Raw genomic sequence first — 16374 nt, forward strand, 5'->3', positions numbered from 1 at the left:
ATATCACCAAAATCTGATCACAAGGTCAAATACATCCCTGGGTGGGATTGAACCACCAACCTTTTGATTAATAGCCGTACACACTAACTGATTGCGCCACAGCGACACTTTGCAAAAGTACATACTGACAAAGGCTGATAAGCATTCATCTAGAACTTTTCCTAGAAAAACTTTAAATAGTCAATAATCTGGAGAGTTTTTGTAAGATGTTTCTTCCATCAACCAATGAAGAAACACATTGGTACTTTCGCATGATGAGTGAGTGCTTCAGGATCTCTTGCACTTACATGTGCAGCAGAGTACTGCAATGGAAGCATGCTGGGCCCATAACCCAGAGGTAGGCAGATTGAAACTATCCTTTGCTATATGCATTTTTTTTTGTTCATTAAAGTAATCCAAAACTGGGATTGATATTTTAGCTTTTATTTTTACTTAAAGTACAATAACTTTTACCATTTTAATTTGTTTTAATAGTATATTGACAGTATTGTTTTCTTTCAAAAATCCACTTAATTTTCTTTACCCTATTATTAAAATGGTAATTGACAAAAACAAACTACATTGTCACCAGAAGAGCAATACAAAATGTACAAGTGATATATTAAAATCATCTTTCCAGCTTGAATTTCAATGATGCATTGGGGCAACAATTTTGTGAGAAACATCTTCACCCTTAAATAAAGATTTTCTTAATTCCTTACCTGTGTGCTAATTAGATATCACCTTGTTTTCACATTAAACAGACTTCCACATGAGAAAGCAGCAAGGATGCAGTGGCGTTAATGTTTCCTGGTGTCAACCTGTATTATTTCAGTAGATATTGAAATGAGGATGCATCTTGCTGCCTTTCCAATGAAGCAAGTTTAATTTAGTAATAGGTGAAAAACCATCCCTACAAAGATGTTAATCAGATATTTGGCTTTGTGGACACTTTTCAGAGAACAAATTTGTTAGCCTAAAAGTAAAGCCAGAAAATGAAGAGCTGTTTAATCACTCAATTGGATTTTTTTGCCAGCATATTTCTTTTTCTCTGCAAACCACTGCTAAATTGTGCTTCCTAGCTGTTTTTATAAAACCACTGAATCAAATCTAACTCTGATTACATCAGAGAAGGCCAGGTACCCTACACCATAACAGGGGTTTTTGAAATTTTGACTTGTCTACTTAAAGATCACCAAAATCTGATAACAAGGTCAATTATGTCCCTGGGTGGGATTGAACCACCAACCTTTTGGTTAATAGCTGTACACACTAACTGATTGCGCCACAGCGACACTTTGCAAAAGTACATACTGACAAAGGCTGATAAGCATTCATCTAGAACTTTTCCTAGAAAAACTTTAAATAGTCAATAATCTGGAGAGTTTTTGTAAGATGTTTCTTCCATCAACCAATGAAGAAACACATTGGTACTTTCCCATGATGAGTGAGTGATTCAGGATCTCTTGCAATTACATGTGCAGCAGAGTACTGTAATGGAAGCATGCTGGGTCCATAGCCCAGAGGTAGGCAGATTGAAACTATCCTATGCTATATGCATTTTTTTTTGTTAATTAAAGTAATCCAAAACTGGGATTGATATTTTTGCTCTTTTATTTTTACTTAAAGTACAATAACTTTTACCATTTTAATTTGTTTTAATAGTATATTGACAGTATTGTTTTCTTTCAAAAATCCACTTAATTTTCTTTACCCGATTATTAAAATGGTAATTGACAAAAATAAACTGATGAGGATACTACTGCAGTCTTTGTTTCGTCTGTACCCGCTGAAAGAGCAGCAAAAGGTGGAGATCTTGATAGGACAGTTGAAAGGGCTTGCACTTAGAGAGGTTACTTCTTGGTCTACTGAAGAGAAGAAGACTGTGGACCAGATCCTCAACAGGCTTGCTACCACATTTGACACAAGGACAGTGTCAGAACTTAAAATGCACTTCTTTGCTCGAAAGCAACAACCAGGAGAGTCACTACGGGGCTATGCCCTCAGCTTGCAGGAAGCACTCAGAGATGTTCAGCAAGCAGACCCTGAGGAAGTGCATGACAAAGAGAAAATGTTATTGGACCAGTTCACTGAAGGTGCAAGGGGCGAATTTGTAAAAACTCAGCTGCGACTATTGAGATTGCAGAAGCCTGGAAGCACATTCCTGGATTTTAAAGAGGCTGCGATTAAAGTTCTAGGCTCCAGTCTTACTTCAGGGGCTGTTCCACAAGAGTCTATTCCAGAGATGCCACGGTATCAAGAGAATTCTGATGCCCAGGAGTCAAGTTTTAAAGGAGCTACTTACCCACCTACAGTAAAAGGAGTGACAGTGCCATGTTCAAAGACATGCATATTTGACTCTTCTAGTGAGTTACGAGGTCAGCTGGCTGAACTGACACGTGGTGTGACAGAGATGCGCAGAGACCTGCAGATTCTGAAGAGACAGCAGGCACTGCTCCATGAAGAAATGGAATGGTGCCAGGAGAGGAGACCACTGAACAGTTCCCAATGGGACCTACATAGAAACATGGAGACACTTTTTTCCAACCACTTTGCCTCCCAAAGGCGACCCATTTTTCAAAGCTGTGAAGGAAGCGGACAAATTAAGAGAGAATTTGAGCAGCCAGATCATTTAAACTCCAAATTCATGTGGTTAACCCGTTATGTTAGCCAATGCCCGGTGGTTCAAGTTTGCATCAATGGAGTCTCAATGCCCGCTCTCTTAGACACTGGATCACAAGTGACCACAATACAAGCAACACAGTTTGAGCAGCATTGGACTGAGGAACAGATGTTTCCGTCAACTTCCACATTGATAAACCCGATTGCAAGCAAAGGGCACTGCATCCCTTGCAAAGGATACTGGGAAGCTGAAATTCAAATCGGACGAACAGTGCTACCACAGCAAGGCTTCATCATCACCACTGCCCAAGATGATGGATTGCCTCCAGTGATAGTGGGCATGAATGTGTTGCGGAACTGCTGTGAGGAGCTCGTAGCAGCACTCCAAGGAGAGTTTCAAACTGACAAGCTCCAGGAGAAACAAGGCCTTCAACCTGGGATAGCCAAACAAAAGGGAAGAATGATAACAGAATTATCTGTAAGAGAGGAACATGAAAAAAATAAGGCTAGCCAAATAATGATAGAAATGCCCATCTCCAGTGTCCAGATTATCCGAAAGAATGCTTCAATGTTAGGCATGAATAATATAGCATCCAGTTCTAGAAACTGTGAGCAACCTATTCAAGGAACCAGTTTTGACCACCTGCAAGATAAAAGTCAGATGATAAGACACCTCAAAGCCTTACTGAAGACTGGGAAATACCTGACCAAGCGACAAAGGCAAGAATCCTCGCCAGAACTCCTGAAGTTGTTGAGACAGCGAGAAAGGCTGTTTGAAGAGAAAGGACAGTTGGTTCGATGTAGTGTGGATCCTAATACTCATTATAGGAGTTGGGAACAGTCAAAAGCTTTGAGCCGGTTGGTGCCTCAGATCAAGATCCTACTCTACACCCCAATGTGAATACTTGTGGAGTCCAGTGTACCCCACAGAAGAAATTAATGTGTCACACCCATTGGCAGCAACCTTAGAATAGCTGCTGACGGGCACAATTGAGAAAGGAAGGGGGGGGGACATTTGAATCCAGCACATAGATGCAATTCAAATATGTAATTTGTACCTTCCTATTTTAAAATATAATGGATGAACCTCACCCTGTGAGAACAATCTTCATGATCAAGAGATCTCATATGCAAAATAAGTATGAGTTGGGATAGGGCTGGGGAGGGTGGCTGCTCGGGCAGCCCCTCCCCCGTCAAGTTAAGGAGATTCAACTGAGGAAGCACAAGGGAACTCTCGTCTGGGGACAACAACTGCAGGGAGACCACATCTTTTCAGATGAACATGGGAGGGCGGAAGGCTGCCTAATACTGAAGCACCATCAAATATCAAACCATATGCAACAACTAGTACAAGCATTCCTGGGGGAAGGTCTGCAGCAGACGGATTTGCATACGGTGATGTCATCCAAGCAGTGGGCCAAAGTTGGCTGGAACCCTCATCTGCATATGAAAAGAGAAAAGGGGCATGCAGGGCATGGCGGCCTTTTGCGGTGCTTGGATGACCCCTAGTTCGCATTAAACAACCCCACCCTCCTTTGGTGTGGGGCTCATGTTGGCTATGCCCCAGCCCCTGAAGCATTCAAGCTGATTTCTTGCAGCAGCTGGGCACTGTAACAGCTCCAGAGCTGCTCTGTAAGGCAACTAAAAGGGTGTGGGCCCTGCAGCACTACCTGTAGTTCGCATTGTGCGTTGGAAGGCACAAAGTAAGCAGACGGGAGAAGTCAGGATAGTGCGCAAGGGCATAGAAGGGAGCGGCTCCAGAAAAGAGAAGTGGAAACAGACAGCAAACTAGGCTGGAGAGAGACCTGAGACAAAGAGATCTGAATTCTACGAGAGCCGACCAGGGGAAACACAAATTATGCAATCAAGTTTCCCACATTTGGGGAAATCGCAGGAGCAGCACACCCAGAGTGCAATGGGTGAGCCTTGCCCTGGGAGAAGCACCTTCATGATCATAGTATCTCACCTGGCAGGTAAGTAGGAGTTGGGCTAGAGCTGGGGAGGGTCACTGCTCGGGCACCCCCCTGTCAAGTGAAGGAGATCCAACTGAGGCAGCACAAGGGAACTCTCGAAAGAAGAACAAGGCTAGAGGAATATCTGAGACAAAGAAATCTGACTTTTACCAGAGCTGACCAGAGGAAAACACAAACACAGTCCCCCACTACCACAAAAAATGCAGGCGAGTTTCCCACATTTGGGGAAATCACAGGGGTCAGCATACCCAGAATGCAATGAATGAACCTCACCCTGGGTGAACAATCTTCATGACCATGGTGTCTCCTATGCAAAATAAGTATGATCTGGGATAGGGCTGGGGAGGGCCGCTGCTCAGGCACATCTCTGTCAAGTAAAGGAGATTCAACTGAGGCAGCACAAGGGAACTCTCATCTGGGGACAACAACTGCAGGGAGAACACATATTTTCAGATGAACATGGGAGGGCAGAAGGCTGCCTAATACTGAAGCACCCCCAAACAACAAACCAAATGCAACAACTAGTGCAAGCATTCCTGGGGGAAGGCCTGCAGCAGATGGATTTGCATATGGTGATGTCATCAAAGCAGTGGGTCAAAGTTGGCTTCAACCCTCATCTGCATATGAAAAGAGAAAAGGGGCGTGCAGGGCATGGCGGCCTTTTGCGGTGCTTGGATGACCCCTAGTTCGCATTAAACACCCCCACCCTCCTTTGGTGTGGGGCTCATGTTGGCCATGCCCCATCCTCTGAAGCATTCAAGCTGATTTCTTGCAGCAGCTAGGCACTGTAACAGCTCCAGGGCTGCTCTGTAAGGCAAGTAAAATATTGTGTGGGCCCTGCAGCACTACCTGTAGTTTGCATTGTGCATTGGAAGGCACAAAGTAAGCAGACGGGAGGAGAAGTCAGGATAGTGCACAAGGGTATAGAAGGGAGGGGCTCAAGATAAAAGAAGTGGAAACAGACAGCAAACTAGGCTGGAGAAAGACCTGAGACAAAGAGATCTGAATTATACGAGAGCCGACCAGAGGAAACACAAATTATGCAGTCAAGTGTCCCACATTTGGGGAAATCGTAGGAGCAGCACACCCAGAGTGCAATGGGTGAGCCTTGCCCTGGGAGAAGCACCTTCCTGATCATAGTATCTCACCTGGCAGGTAAGTAGGAGTTGGGCTAGAGCTGGGGAGGGTCGCTGCTCGGGCACCCCCCTGTCAAGTGAAGGAGATCCAACTGAGGCAGCACAAAGAAACTCTCGAAAGAAGAACAAGGCTAGAGGAAGATCTGAGACAAAGAAATCTGACTTTTACCAGAGCTGACCAGAGGAAAGCACAAACACAGTCCCCCACTACCACAAATAATGCAGTCGAGTTTCCCACATTTGGGGAAATCACAGGGGTCAGCATACCCAGAATGCAATGAATGAACCTCACCCTGGGAGAACAATCTTCATGACCATGGTATCTCCTATGCAAAATAAGTATGATTTGGGATAGGGCTGGGGAGGGCCGCTGCTCAGGCACATCTCTGTCAAGTAAAGGAGATTCAACTGAGGCAGCACAAGGGAACTCTCATCTGGGGACAACAACTGCAGGGAGAACACATATTTTCAGATGAACATGGGAGGGCAGAAGGCTGCCTAATACTGAAGCACCCCCAAACAACAAACCAAATGCAACAACTAGTACAAGCATTCCTGGGTGAAGGTCTGCAGAAGATGGATTTGCATACGGTGATGTCATCCAAGCAGTGGGCCAAAGTTGGCTGGAACCCTCATCTGCATATGAAAAGAGAAAAGGGTTATGCAGGGCATGGTGGCCTTTTGCGGCGCTTGGATGACCCCTAGTTCACATTAAACACCTCCACCCTCCTTCGGTGTGGGGCTCATGTTGGCTATGCCCCAGCCCCTGAAGCATTCAAGCTGATTTCTTGCCGCAGCTGGGCACTGTAACAGCTCCAGAGTTGCTCTGTAAGGCATGTAAAACACAGTCCCCCACAACAACCAGGAAACATTAACGCCACTGCATCCTTGCTGCTTTCTCATGTGGAAGTCTATTTAATGTGAAAACAAGGTGATATCTAATTAGCACACAGAAAAGAAAATTAAGTGAATTTTTGAAAGAAAACAATACTGTTAATATACTATTAAAACAAATTAAAATGGTAAAAGTTATTGTACTTTAAGTAAAAATAAAAGAGCAAAAATATCAATCCCAGTTTTGGATTACTTTAATTAACAAAAAAAATGCATATAGCAGAGGATAGTTTCAATCTGTCTACCTCTGGGTTATGGGCCCAGCATGCTTCCATTGCAGTACTCTGCTGCACATGTAAGTGCAAGAGATCCTGAAGCACTCACTCATCATGGGAAAGTACCAATGTGTTTCTTCATTGGTTGATGGCAGAAACATCTTACAAAAACACTCCAGATTATTGACTTTTTAAAGTTTTTCTAGGAAACGTTCTAGATGATTGTTTATTAGCCTTTGTCAGTATGTACTTTTGCAAAGTGTCGCTGTGGCGCAATCAGTTAGTGTGTATGGCTATTAACCAAAAGGTTGGTGGTTCAATCCCACCCAGGGATGTAATTGACCTTGTTATCAGATTTTGGTGATCTTTAAGTAGACAAGTCAAAATTTCAAACCCCCTGTTATGGTGATAGGTATTTAGACTTCTCTGATGTAATCAGAGTTAGATTTGATTCAGTGATTTTATAAAAACAGCTAGGAAGCACAATTTAGCAGTGGGTTGCAGAGAAAAAGAAATATGCTTGCAAAAAAATCCAATTGAGTGATTAAACAGCTCTTGGATGGTTTTTCACCTATTACTAAATTAAACTTGCTTCATTGGAAAGGCAGCAAGATGCATCCTCATTTCAATAGCTACTGAAATAATACAGGTTGACACCAGGAAACATTAACGCCACTGCATCCTTGCTGCTTTCTCATGTGGAAGTCTGTTTAATGTGAAAACAAGGTGATATCTAATTAGCACACAGGTAAGGAATTAAGAAAATCTTTATTTAAGGGTGAAGATGTTTCTCACAAAATCGTTGCCCCAATGCATCATTGAAATTCAAGCTGGAAAGATGATTTTAATATATCACTTGTACATTTTGTATTGCTCTTCTGGTGACAATGTAGTTTGTTTTTGTCAATTACCATTTTAATAATCGGGTAAAGAAAATTAAGTGGATTTTTGAAAGAAATCAATACTGTCAATATACTAGTAAAACAAATTAAAATGGTAAAAGTTATTGTACTTTAAGTAAAAATAAAAGAGCAAAAATGTCAATCCCAGTTTTGGATTACTTTAATTAACAAAAAAAAATGCATATAGCAGAGGATAGTTTCAATCTGCCTACCTCTGGGTAATGGACCCAGCATGCTTCCATTACAGTACTCTGCTGCACATGTAAGTGCAAGAGATCCTGAAGCACTCACTCATCATGGGAAAGTACCAATGTGTTTCTTCATTGGTTGATGGAAGAAACATCTTACAAAAACTCTCCACATTATTGACTTTTTAAAATGTTTCTAGGAAACGTTCTAGATGAATGCTTATTAGCCTTTTTCAGTATATGCTTTTGCAAAGTGTCGCTGTGGCGCAATCAGTTAGTGTGTAAGGCTATTAACCAAAAGGTTGGTGGTTCAATCCCACCCAGGGACGTAATTGACCTTGTTATCAGATTTTGGTGATCTTTATGTAGACAAGTCAAAATTTCAAACCCCCTCTTATGGTGTAGGGTACCTGGCCTTCTCTGATGTAATCAGAGTTAGATTTGATTCAGTGATTTTATAAAAACAGCTAGGAAGCACAATTTAGCAGTGGGTTGCAGAGAAAAAGAAATATGCTGGCAAAAAAATCCAATTGAGTGATTAAACAGCTCTTCATTTTCTGGCTTTATTTTTATGCTAACAAATTTGTTCTCTGAAAAGTGTCCACAAAGCCAAGTCTCTGATTAACACCTTTGTAGGGATGGTTTTTCACCTATTACTAAATTAAACTTGCTTCATTGGAAAGGCAGCAAGATGCATCCTCATTTCAATGTCTACTGAAATAATACAGGTTGACACCAGGAAACATTAACGCCACTGCATCCTTGCTGCTTTCGCATGTGGAAGTCTGTTTAATGTGAAAACAAGGTGATATCTACTTAGCACACAGGTAAGGAATTAAGAAAATCTTTATTTAAGGGTGAAGATGTTTCTCACAAAATCGTTGCCCCAATGCATCATTGAAATTCAAGCTGGAAAGATGATTTTAATATATCACTTGTACATTTTGTATTGCTCTTCTGGTGACAATGTAGTTTGTTTTTGTCAATTACCATTTTAATAATCGGGTAAAGAAAATTAATTGGATTTTTGAAAGAAAACAATACTGTCAATATACTATTAAAACAAATTAAAATGGTAAAAGTTATTGTACTTTAAGTAAAAATAAAAGAGCAAAAATATCAATCCCAGTTTTGGATTACTTTAATTAACAAAAAAAAATGCATATAGCAGAGGATAGTTTCAATCTGCCTACCTCTGGGTTATGGACCCAGCATGCTTCCATTACAGTACTCTGCTGCACATGTAAGTGCAAGAGGTCCTGAAGCACTCACTTATCATGGGAAAGTACCAATGTGTTTCTTTATTGGTTGATGGAAGAAATATCTTACAAAAACTCTCCACATTATTGACTTTTTAAAATGTTTCTAGGAAACGTTCTAGATGAATGCTTATTAGCCTTTGTCAGTTTGTACTTTTGCAAAGTGTCGCTGTGGCGCAATCAGTTAGTGTGTATGGTTATTAACCAAAAGGTTGGTGGTTCAATCCCACCCAGGGACGTAATTGACCTTGTTTTCAGATTTCGGTGATCTTTAAGTAGACAAGTCAAAATTTCAAACCCCCTGTTATGGTGTAGGGTACCTGGCCTTCTCTGATGTAATCAGAGTTAGATTTGATTCAGTGATTTTATAAAAACAGCTAGGAAGCACAATTTAGCAGTGGGTTGCAGAGAAAAAGAAATATGCTGGCAAAAAAATCCAATTGAGTGATTAAACAGCTCTTCATTTTCTGGCTTTATTTTTATGCTAACAAATTTGTTCTCTGAAAAGTGTCCACAAAGCCAAGTCTCTGATTAACACCTTTGTAGGGATGGTTTTTCACCTATTACTAAATTAAACTTGTTTCATTGGAAAGGCAGCAAGATGCATCCTCATTTCAATGTCTACTGAAATAATACAGGTTGACACCAGGAAACATTAACGCCACTGCATCCTTGCTGCTTTCGCATGTGGAAGTCTGTTTAATGTGAAAACAAGGTGATATCTAATTAGCACACAGGTAAGGAATTAAGAAAATCTTTATTTAAGGGTGAAGGTGTTTCTCACAAAATCGTTGCCTCAATGCATCATTGAAATTCAAGCTGGAAAGATGATTTTAATATATCACTTGTACATTTTGTATTGCTCTTCTGGTGACAATGTAGTTTGTTTTTGTCAATTACCATTTTAATAATCGGGTAAAGAAAATTAAGTGGATTTTTGAAAGAAAACAATACTGTCAATATACTAGTAAAACAAATTAAAATGGTAAAAGTTATTGTACTTTAAGTAAAAATAAAAGAGCAAAAATGTCAATCCCAGTTTTGGATTACTTTAATTAACAAAAAAAAAATGCATATAGCAGAGGATAGTTTCAATCTGCCTACCTCTGGGTTATGGACCCAGCATGCTTCCATTACAGTACTCTGCTGCACATGTAAGTGCAAGAGATCCTGAAGCACTCACTCATCATGGGAAAGTACCAATGTGTTTCTTCATTGGTTGATGGAAGAAACATCTTACAAAAACTCTCCACTTTATTGACTTTTTAAAATGTTTCTAGGAAACGTTCTAGATGAATGCTTATTAGCGTTTTTCAGTATATGCTTTTGCAAAGTGTCGCTGTGGCGCAATCAGTTAGTGTGTAAGGCTATTAACCGAAAGGTTGGTGGTTCAATCCCACCCAGGGACGTAATTGACCTTGTTATCAGATTTTGGTGATATTTATGTAGACAAGTCAAAATTTCAAACCCCCTCTTATGGTGTAGGGTACCTGGCCTTCTCTGATGTAATCAGAGTTAGATTTGATTCAGTGATTTTATAAAAACAGCTAGGAAGCACAATTTAGCAGTGGGTTGCAGAGAAAAAGAAATATGCTGGCAAAAAAATCCAATTGAGTGATTAAACAGCTCTTCATTTTCTGGCTTTATTTTTATGCTAACAAATTTGTTCTCTGAAAAGTGTCCACAAAGCCAAGTCTCTGATTAACACCTTTGTAGGGATGGTGTTTCACCTATTACTAAATTAAACTTGCTTCATTGGAAAGGCAGCAAGATGCATCCTCATTTCAATATCTACAGAAATAATACAGGTTGACACCAGGAAACATTAACGCCACTGCATCCTTGCTGCTTTCTCATGTGGAAGTCTGTTTAATGTGAAAACAAGGTGATATCTAATTAGCACACAGGTAAGGAATTAAGAAAATCTTTATTTAAGGGTGAAGATGTTTCTCACAAAATCGTTGCCCCAATGCATCATTGAAATTCAAGCTGGAAAGATGATTTTAATATATCCTTCTGGTGACAATGTAGTTTGTTTTTGTCAATTACCATTTTAATAATCGGGTAAAGAAAATTAATTGGATTTTTGAAAGAAAACAATACTGTCAATATACTATTAAAACAAATTAAAATGGTAAAAGTTATTGTACTTTAAGTAAAAATAAAAGAGCAAAAATATCAATCCCAGTTTTGGATTACTTTAATTAACAAAAAAAAATGCATATAGCAGAGGATAGTTTCAATCTGCCTACCTCTGGGTTATGGACCCAGCATGCTTCCATTACAGTACTCTGCTGCACATGTAAGTGCAAGAGGTCCTGAAGCACTCACTTATCATGGGAAAGTACCAATGTGTTTCTTCATTGGTTGATGGAAGAAACATCTTACAAAAACTCTCCACATTATTGACTTTTTAAAATGTTTCTAGGAAACGTTCTAGATGAATGCTTATTAGCCTTTGTCAGTATGTACTTTTGCAAAGTGTTGCTGTGGCGCAATCAGTTAGTGTGTATGGTTATTAACCAAAAGGTTGGTGGTTCAATCCCACCCAGGGACGTAGTTGACCTTGTTTTCAGATTTCGGTGATCTTTAAGTAGACAAGTCAAAATTTCAAACCCCCTGTTATGGTGTAGGGTACCTGGCTTTCTCTGATGTAATCAGAGTTAGATTTGATTCAGTGATTTTATAAAAACAGCTAGGAAGCACAATTTAGCAGTGGGTTGCAGAGAAAAAGAAATATGCTGGCAAAAAAATCCAATTGAGTGATTAAACAGCTCTTCATTTTCTGGCTTTATTTTTATGCTAACAAATTTGTTCTCTGAAAAGTGTCCACAAAGCCAAGTCTCTGATTAACACCTTTGTAGGGATGGTTTTTCACCTATTACTAATTTAAACTTGCTTCATTGGAAAGGCAGCAAGATGCATCCTCATTTCAATGTCTACTGAAATAATACAGGTTGACACCAGGAAACATTAACGCCACTGCATCCTTGCTGCTTTCGCATGTGGAAGTCTGTTTAATGTGAAAACAAGGTGATATCTAATTAGCACACAGGTAAGGAATTAAGAAAATCTTTATTTAAGGGTGAAGGTGTTTCTCACAAAATCGTTGCCCCAATGCATCATTGAAATTCAAGCTGGAAAGATGATTTTAATATATCACTTGTACATTTTGTATTGCTCTTCTGGTGACAATGTAGTTTGTTTTTGTCAATTACCATTTTAATAATAGGGTAAAGAAAATTAATTGGATTTTTGAAAGAAAACAATACTGTCAATATACTATTAAAACAAATTAAAATGGTAAAAGTTATTGTACTTTAAGTAAAAATAAAAGCTAAAATATCAATCCCAGTTTTGGATTACTTTAATGAACAAAAAAAAATGCATATAGCAAAGAATAGTTTCAATCTGCCTACCTCTGGGTTATGGGCCCAGCATGCTTCCATTGCAGTACTCTGCTGCACATGTAAGTGCAAGAGATCCTGAAGCACTCACTCATCATGCGAAAGTACCAATGTGTTTCTTCATTGGTTGCTGGAAGAAACATCTTACAAAAACTCTCCAGATTATTGACTTTTTAAAGTTTTTATAGGAAACGTTCTAGATGAATGCTTATTAGCCTTTGTCAGTATGTACTTTTGCAAAGTGTCGCTGTGGCGCAATCAGTTAGTGTGTATGGCTATTAACCAAAAGGTTGGTGGTTCAATCCCACCCAGGGACGTAATTGGCCTTGTTATCAGATTTTGTTGATCTTTAAGTAGACAAGTCAAAATTTTGAAAACCCCTGTTATGGTGTAGGGTACCTGGCCTTCTCTGATGTAATCAGAGTTAGATTTGATTCAGTGATTTTATAAAAACAGCTAGGAAGCACAATTTAGCAGTGGGTTGCAGAGAAAAAGAAATATGCTGGCAAAAAAATCCAATTGAGTGATTAAACAGCTCTTGGATGGTTTTTCACCTATTACTAAATTAAAATTGCTTCATTGGAAAGGCAGCAAGATGCATCCTCATTTCAATATCTACTGAAATAATACAGGTTGACACCAGGAAACATTAACGCCACTGCATCCTTGCTGCTTTCTCATGTGGAAGTCTGTTTAATGTGAAAACAAGGTGATATCTAATTAGCACACAGGTAAGGAATTAAGAAAATCTTTATTTAAGGGTGAAGATGTTTCTCACAAAATCGTTGCCCCAATGCATCATTGAAATTCAAGCTGGAAAGATGATTTTAATATATCACTTGTACATTTTGTATTGCTCTTCTGGTGACAATGTAGTTTGTTTTTGTCAATTACCATTTTAATAATAGGGTAAAGAAAATTAAGTGGATTTTTGAAAGAAAACAATACTGTCAATATACTAGTAAAACAAATTAAAATGGTAAAAGTTATTGTACTTTAAGTAAAAATAAAAGAGCAAAAATATCAATCCCAGTTTTGGATTACTTTAATTAACAAAAAAAAATGCATATAGCAGAGGATAGTTTCAATCTGCCTACCTCTGGGTTATGGACCCAGCATGCTTCCATTACAGTACTCTGCTGCACATGTAAGTGCAAGAGGTCCTGAAGCACTCACTTATCATGGGAAAGTACCAATGTGTTTCTTCATTGGTTGATGGAAGAAACATCTTACAAAAACTCTCCACATTATTGACTTTTTAAAATGTTTCTAGGAAACGTTCTAGATGAATGCTTATTAGCCTTTGTCAGTATGTACTTTTGCAAAGTGTTGCTGTGGCGCAATCAGTTAGTGTGTATGGTTATTAACCAAAAGGTTGGTGGTTCAATCCCACCCAGGGACGTAGTTGACCTTGTTTTCAGATTTCGGTGATCTTTAAGTAGACAAGTCAAAATTTCAAACCCCCTGTTATGGTGTAGGGTACCTGGCCTTCTCTGATGTAATCAGAGTTAGATTTGATTCAGTGATTTTATAAAAACAGCTAGGAAGCACAATTTAGCAGTGGGTTGCAGAGAAAAAGAAATATGCTGGCAAAAAAATCCAATTGAGTGATTAAACAGCTCTTCATTTTCTGGCTTTATTTTTATGCTAACAAATTTGTTCTCTGAAAAGTGTCCACAAAGCCAAGTCTCTGATTAACACCTTTGTAGGGATGGTTTTTCACCTATTACTAATTTAAACTTGCTTCATTGGAAAGGCAGCAAGATGCATCCTCATTTCAATGTCTACTGAAATAATACAGGTTGACACCAGGAAACATTAACGCCACTGCATCCTTGCTGCTTTCGCATGTGGAAGTCTGTTTAATGTGAAAACAAGGTGATATCTAATTAGCACACAGGTAAGGAATTAAGAAAATCTTTATTTAAGGGTGAAGGTGTTTCTCACAAAATCGTTGCCCCAATGCATCATTGAAATTCAAGCTGGAAAGATGATTTTAATATATCACTTGTACATTTTGTATTGCTCTTCTGGTGACAATGTAGTTTGTTTTTGTCAATTACCATTTTAATAATAGGGTAAAGAAAATTAAGTGGATTTTTGAAAGAAAACAATACTGTCAATATACTATTAAAACAAATTAAAATGGTAAAAGTTATTGTACTTTAAGTAAAAATAAAAGAGCAAACATATCAATCCCAGTTTTGGATTACTTTAATTAACAAAAAAAAATGCATATAGCAGAGGATAGTTTCAATCTGCCTACCTCTGGGTTATGGACCCAGCATGCTTCCATTACAGTACTCTGCTGCACATGTAAGTGCAAGAGGTCCTGAAGCACTCACTTATCATGGGAAAGTACCAATGTGTTTCTTCATTGGTTGATGGAAGAAACATCTTACAAAAACTCTCCACATTATTGACTTTTTAAAATGTTTCTAGGAAACGTTCTAGATGAATGCTTATTAGCCTTTGTCAGTATGTACTTTTGCAAAGTGTCGCTGTGGCGCAATCAGTTAGTGTGTATGGTTATTAACCAAAAGGTTGGTGGTTCAATCCCACCCAGGGACGTAATTGACCTTGTTTTCAGATTTCGGTGATCTTTAAGTAGACAAGTCAAAATTTCAAACCCCCTGTTATGGTGTAGGGTACCTGGCTTTCTCTGATGTAATCAGAGTTAGATTTGATTCAGTGATTTTATAAAAACAGCTAGGAAGCACAATTTAGCAGTGGGTTGCAGAGAAAAAGAAATATGCTGGCAAAAAAATCCAATTGAGTGATTAAACAGCTCTTCATTTTCTGGCTTTATTTTTATGCTAACAAATTTGTTCTCTGAAAAGTGTCCACAAAGCCAAGTCTCTGATTAACACCTTTGTAGGGATGGTTTTTCACCTATTACTAATTTAAACTTGCTTCATTGGAAAGGCAGCAAGATGCATCCTCATTTCAATGTCTACTGAAATAATACAGGTTGACACCAGGAAACATTAACGCCACTGCATCCTTGCTGCTTTCGCATGTGGAAGTCTGTTTAATGTGAAAACAAGGTGATATCTAATTAGCACACAGGTAAGGAATTAAGAAAATCTTTATTTAAGGGTGAAGGTGTTTCTCACAAAATCGTTGCCCCAATGCATCATTGAAATTCAAGCTGGAAAGATGATTTTAATATATCACTTGTACATTTTGTATTGCTCTTCTGGTGACAATGTAGTTTGTTTTTGTCAATTACCATTTTAATAATAGGGTAAAGAAAATTAATTGGATTTTTGAAAGAAAACAATACTGTCAATATACTATTAAAACAAATTAAAATGGTAAAAGTTATTGTACTTTAAGTAAAAATAAAAGCTAAAATATCAATCCCAGTTTTGGATTACTTTAATGAACAAAAAAAAATGCATATAGCAAAGAATAGTTTCAATCTGCCTACCTCTGGGTTATGGGCCCAGCATGCTTCCATTGCAGTACTCTGCTGCACATGTAAGTGCAAGAGATCCTGAAGCACTCACTCATCATGCGAAAGTACCAATGTGTTTCTTCATTGGTTGCTGGAAGAAACATCTTACAAAAACTCTCCAGATTATTGACTTTTTAAAGTTTTTATAGGAAACGTTCTAGATGAATGCTTATTAGCCTTTGTCAGTATGTACTTTTGCAAAGTGTCGCTGTGGCGCAATCAGTTAGTGTGTATGGCTATTAACCAAAAGGTTGGTGGTTCAATCCCACCCAGGGACGTAATTGGCCTTGTTATCAGATTTTGTTGATCTTTAAGTAGACAAGTCAAAATTTTGAAAAC

At 38.8% G+C, this 16374-nt stretch overlaps 4 non-coding genes across 4 annotated transcripts; all 4 read right to left on the reverse strand.

The window, feature by feature from the left end:
• Nucleotides 1-4419: 4419 nt before the first annotated feature.
• LOC135037832 (U1 spliceosomal RNA) lies at nucleotides 4420-4582 on the reverse strand. Its single transcript, XR_010232305.1, has one exon. It is a non-coding gene; the product is annotated as a U1 spliceosomal RNA (small nuclear RNA).
• A 152-nt stretch (nucleotides 4583-4734) lies between these two features.
• Nucleotides 4735-4898, reverse strand: LOC135037744 (U1 spliceosomal RNA). Its single transcript, XR_010232232.1, has one exon. It is a non-coding gene; the product is annotated as a U1 spliceosomal RNA (small nuclear RNA).
• A 676-nt stretch (nucleotides 4899-5574) lies between these two features.
• LOC135037784 (U1 spliceosomal RNA) lies at nucleotides 5575-5737 on the reverse strand. The gene has a single exon (XR_010232272.1). It is a non-coding gene; the product is annotated as a U1 spliceosomal RNA (small nuclear RNA).
• A 152-nt stretch (nucleotides 5738-5889) lies between these two features.
• On the reverse strand, nucleotides 5890-6053 carry LOC135037716 (U1 spliceosomal RNA). The gene has a single exon (XR_010232205.1). It is a non-coding gene; the product is annotated as a U1 spliceosomal RNA (small nuclear RNA).
• Nucleotides 6054-16374: the final 10321 nt, after the last annotated feature.

Source organism: Pseudophryne corroboree, unplaced genomic scaffold, assembly GCF_028390025.1.
Source record: "Pseudophryne corroboree isolate aPseCor3 unplaced genomic scaffold, aPseCor3.hap2 scaffold_685, whole genome shotgun sequence".
Classification (NCBI taxonomy): Eukaryota; Metazoa; Chordata; class Amphibia; order Anura; family Myobatrachidae; genus Pseudophryne; species Pseudophryne corroboree.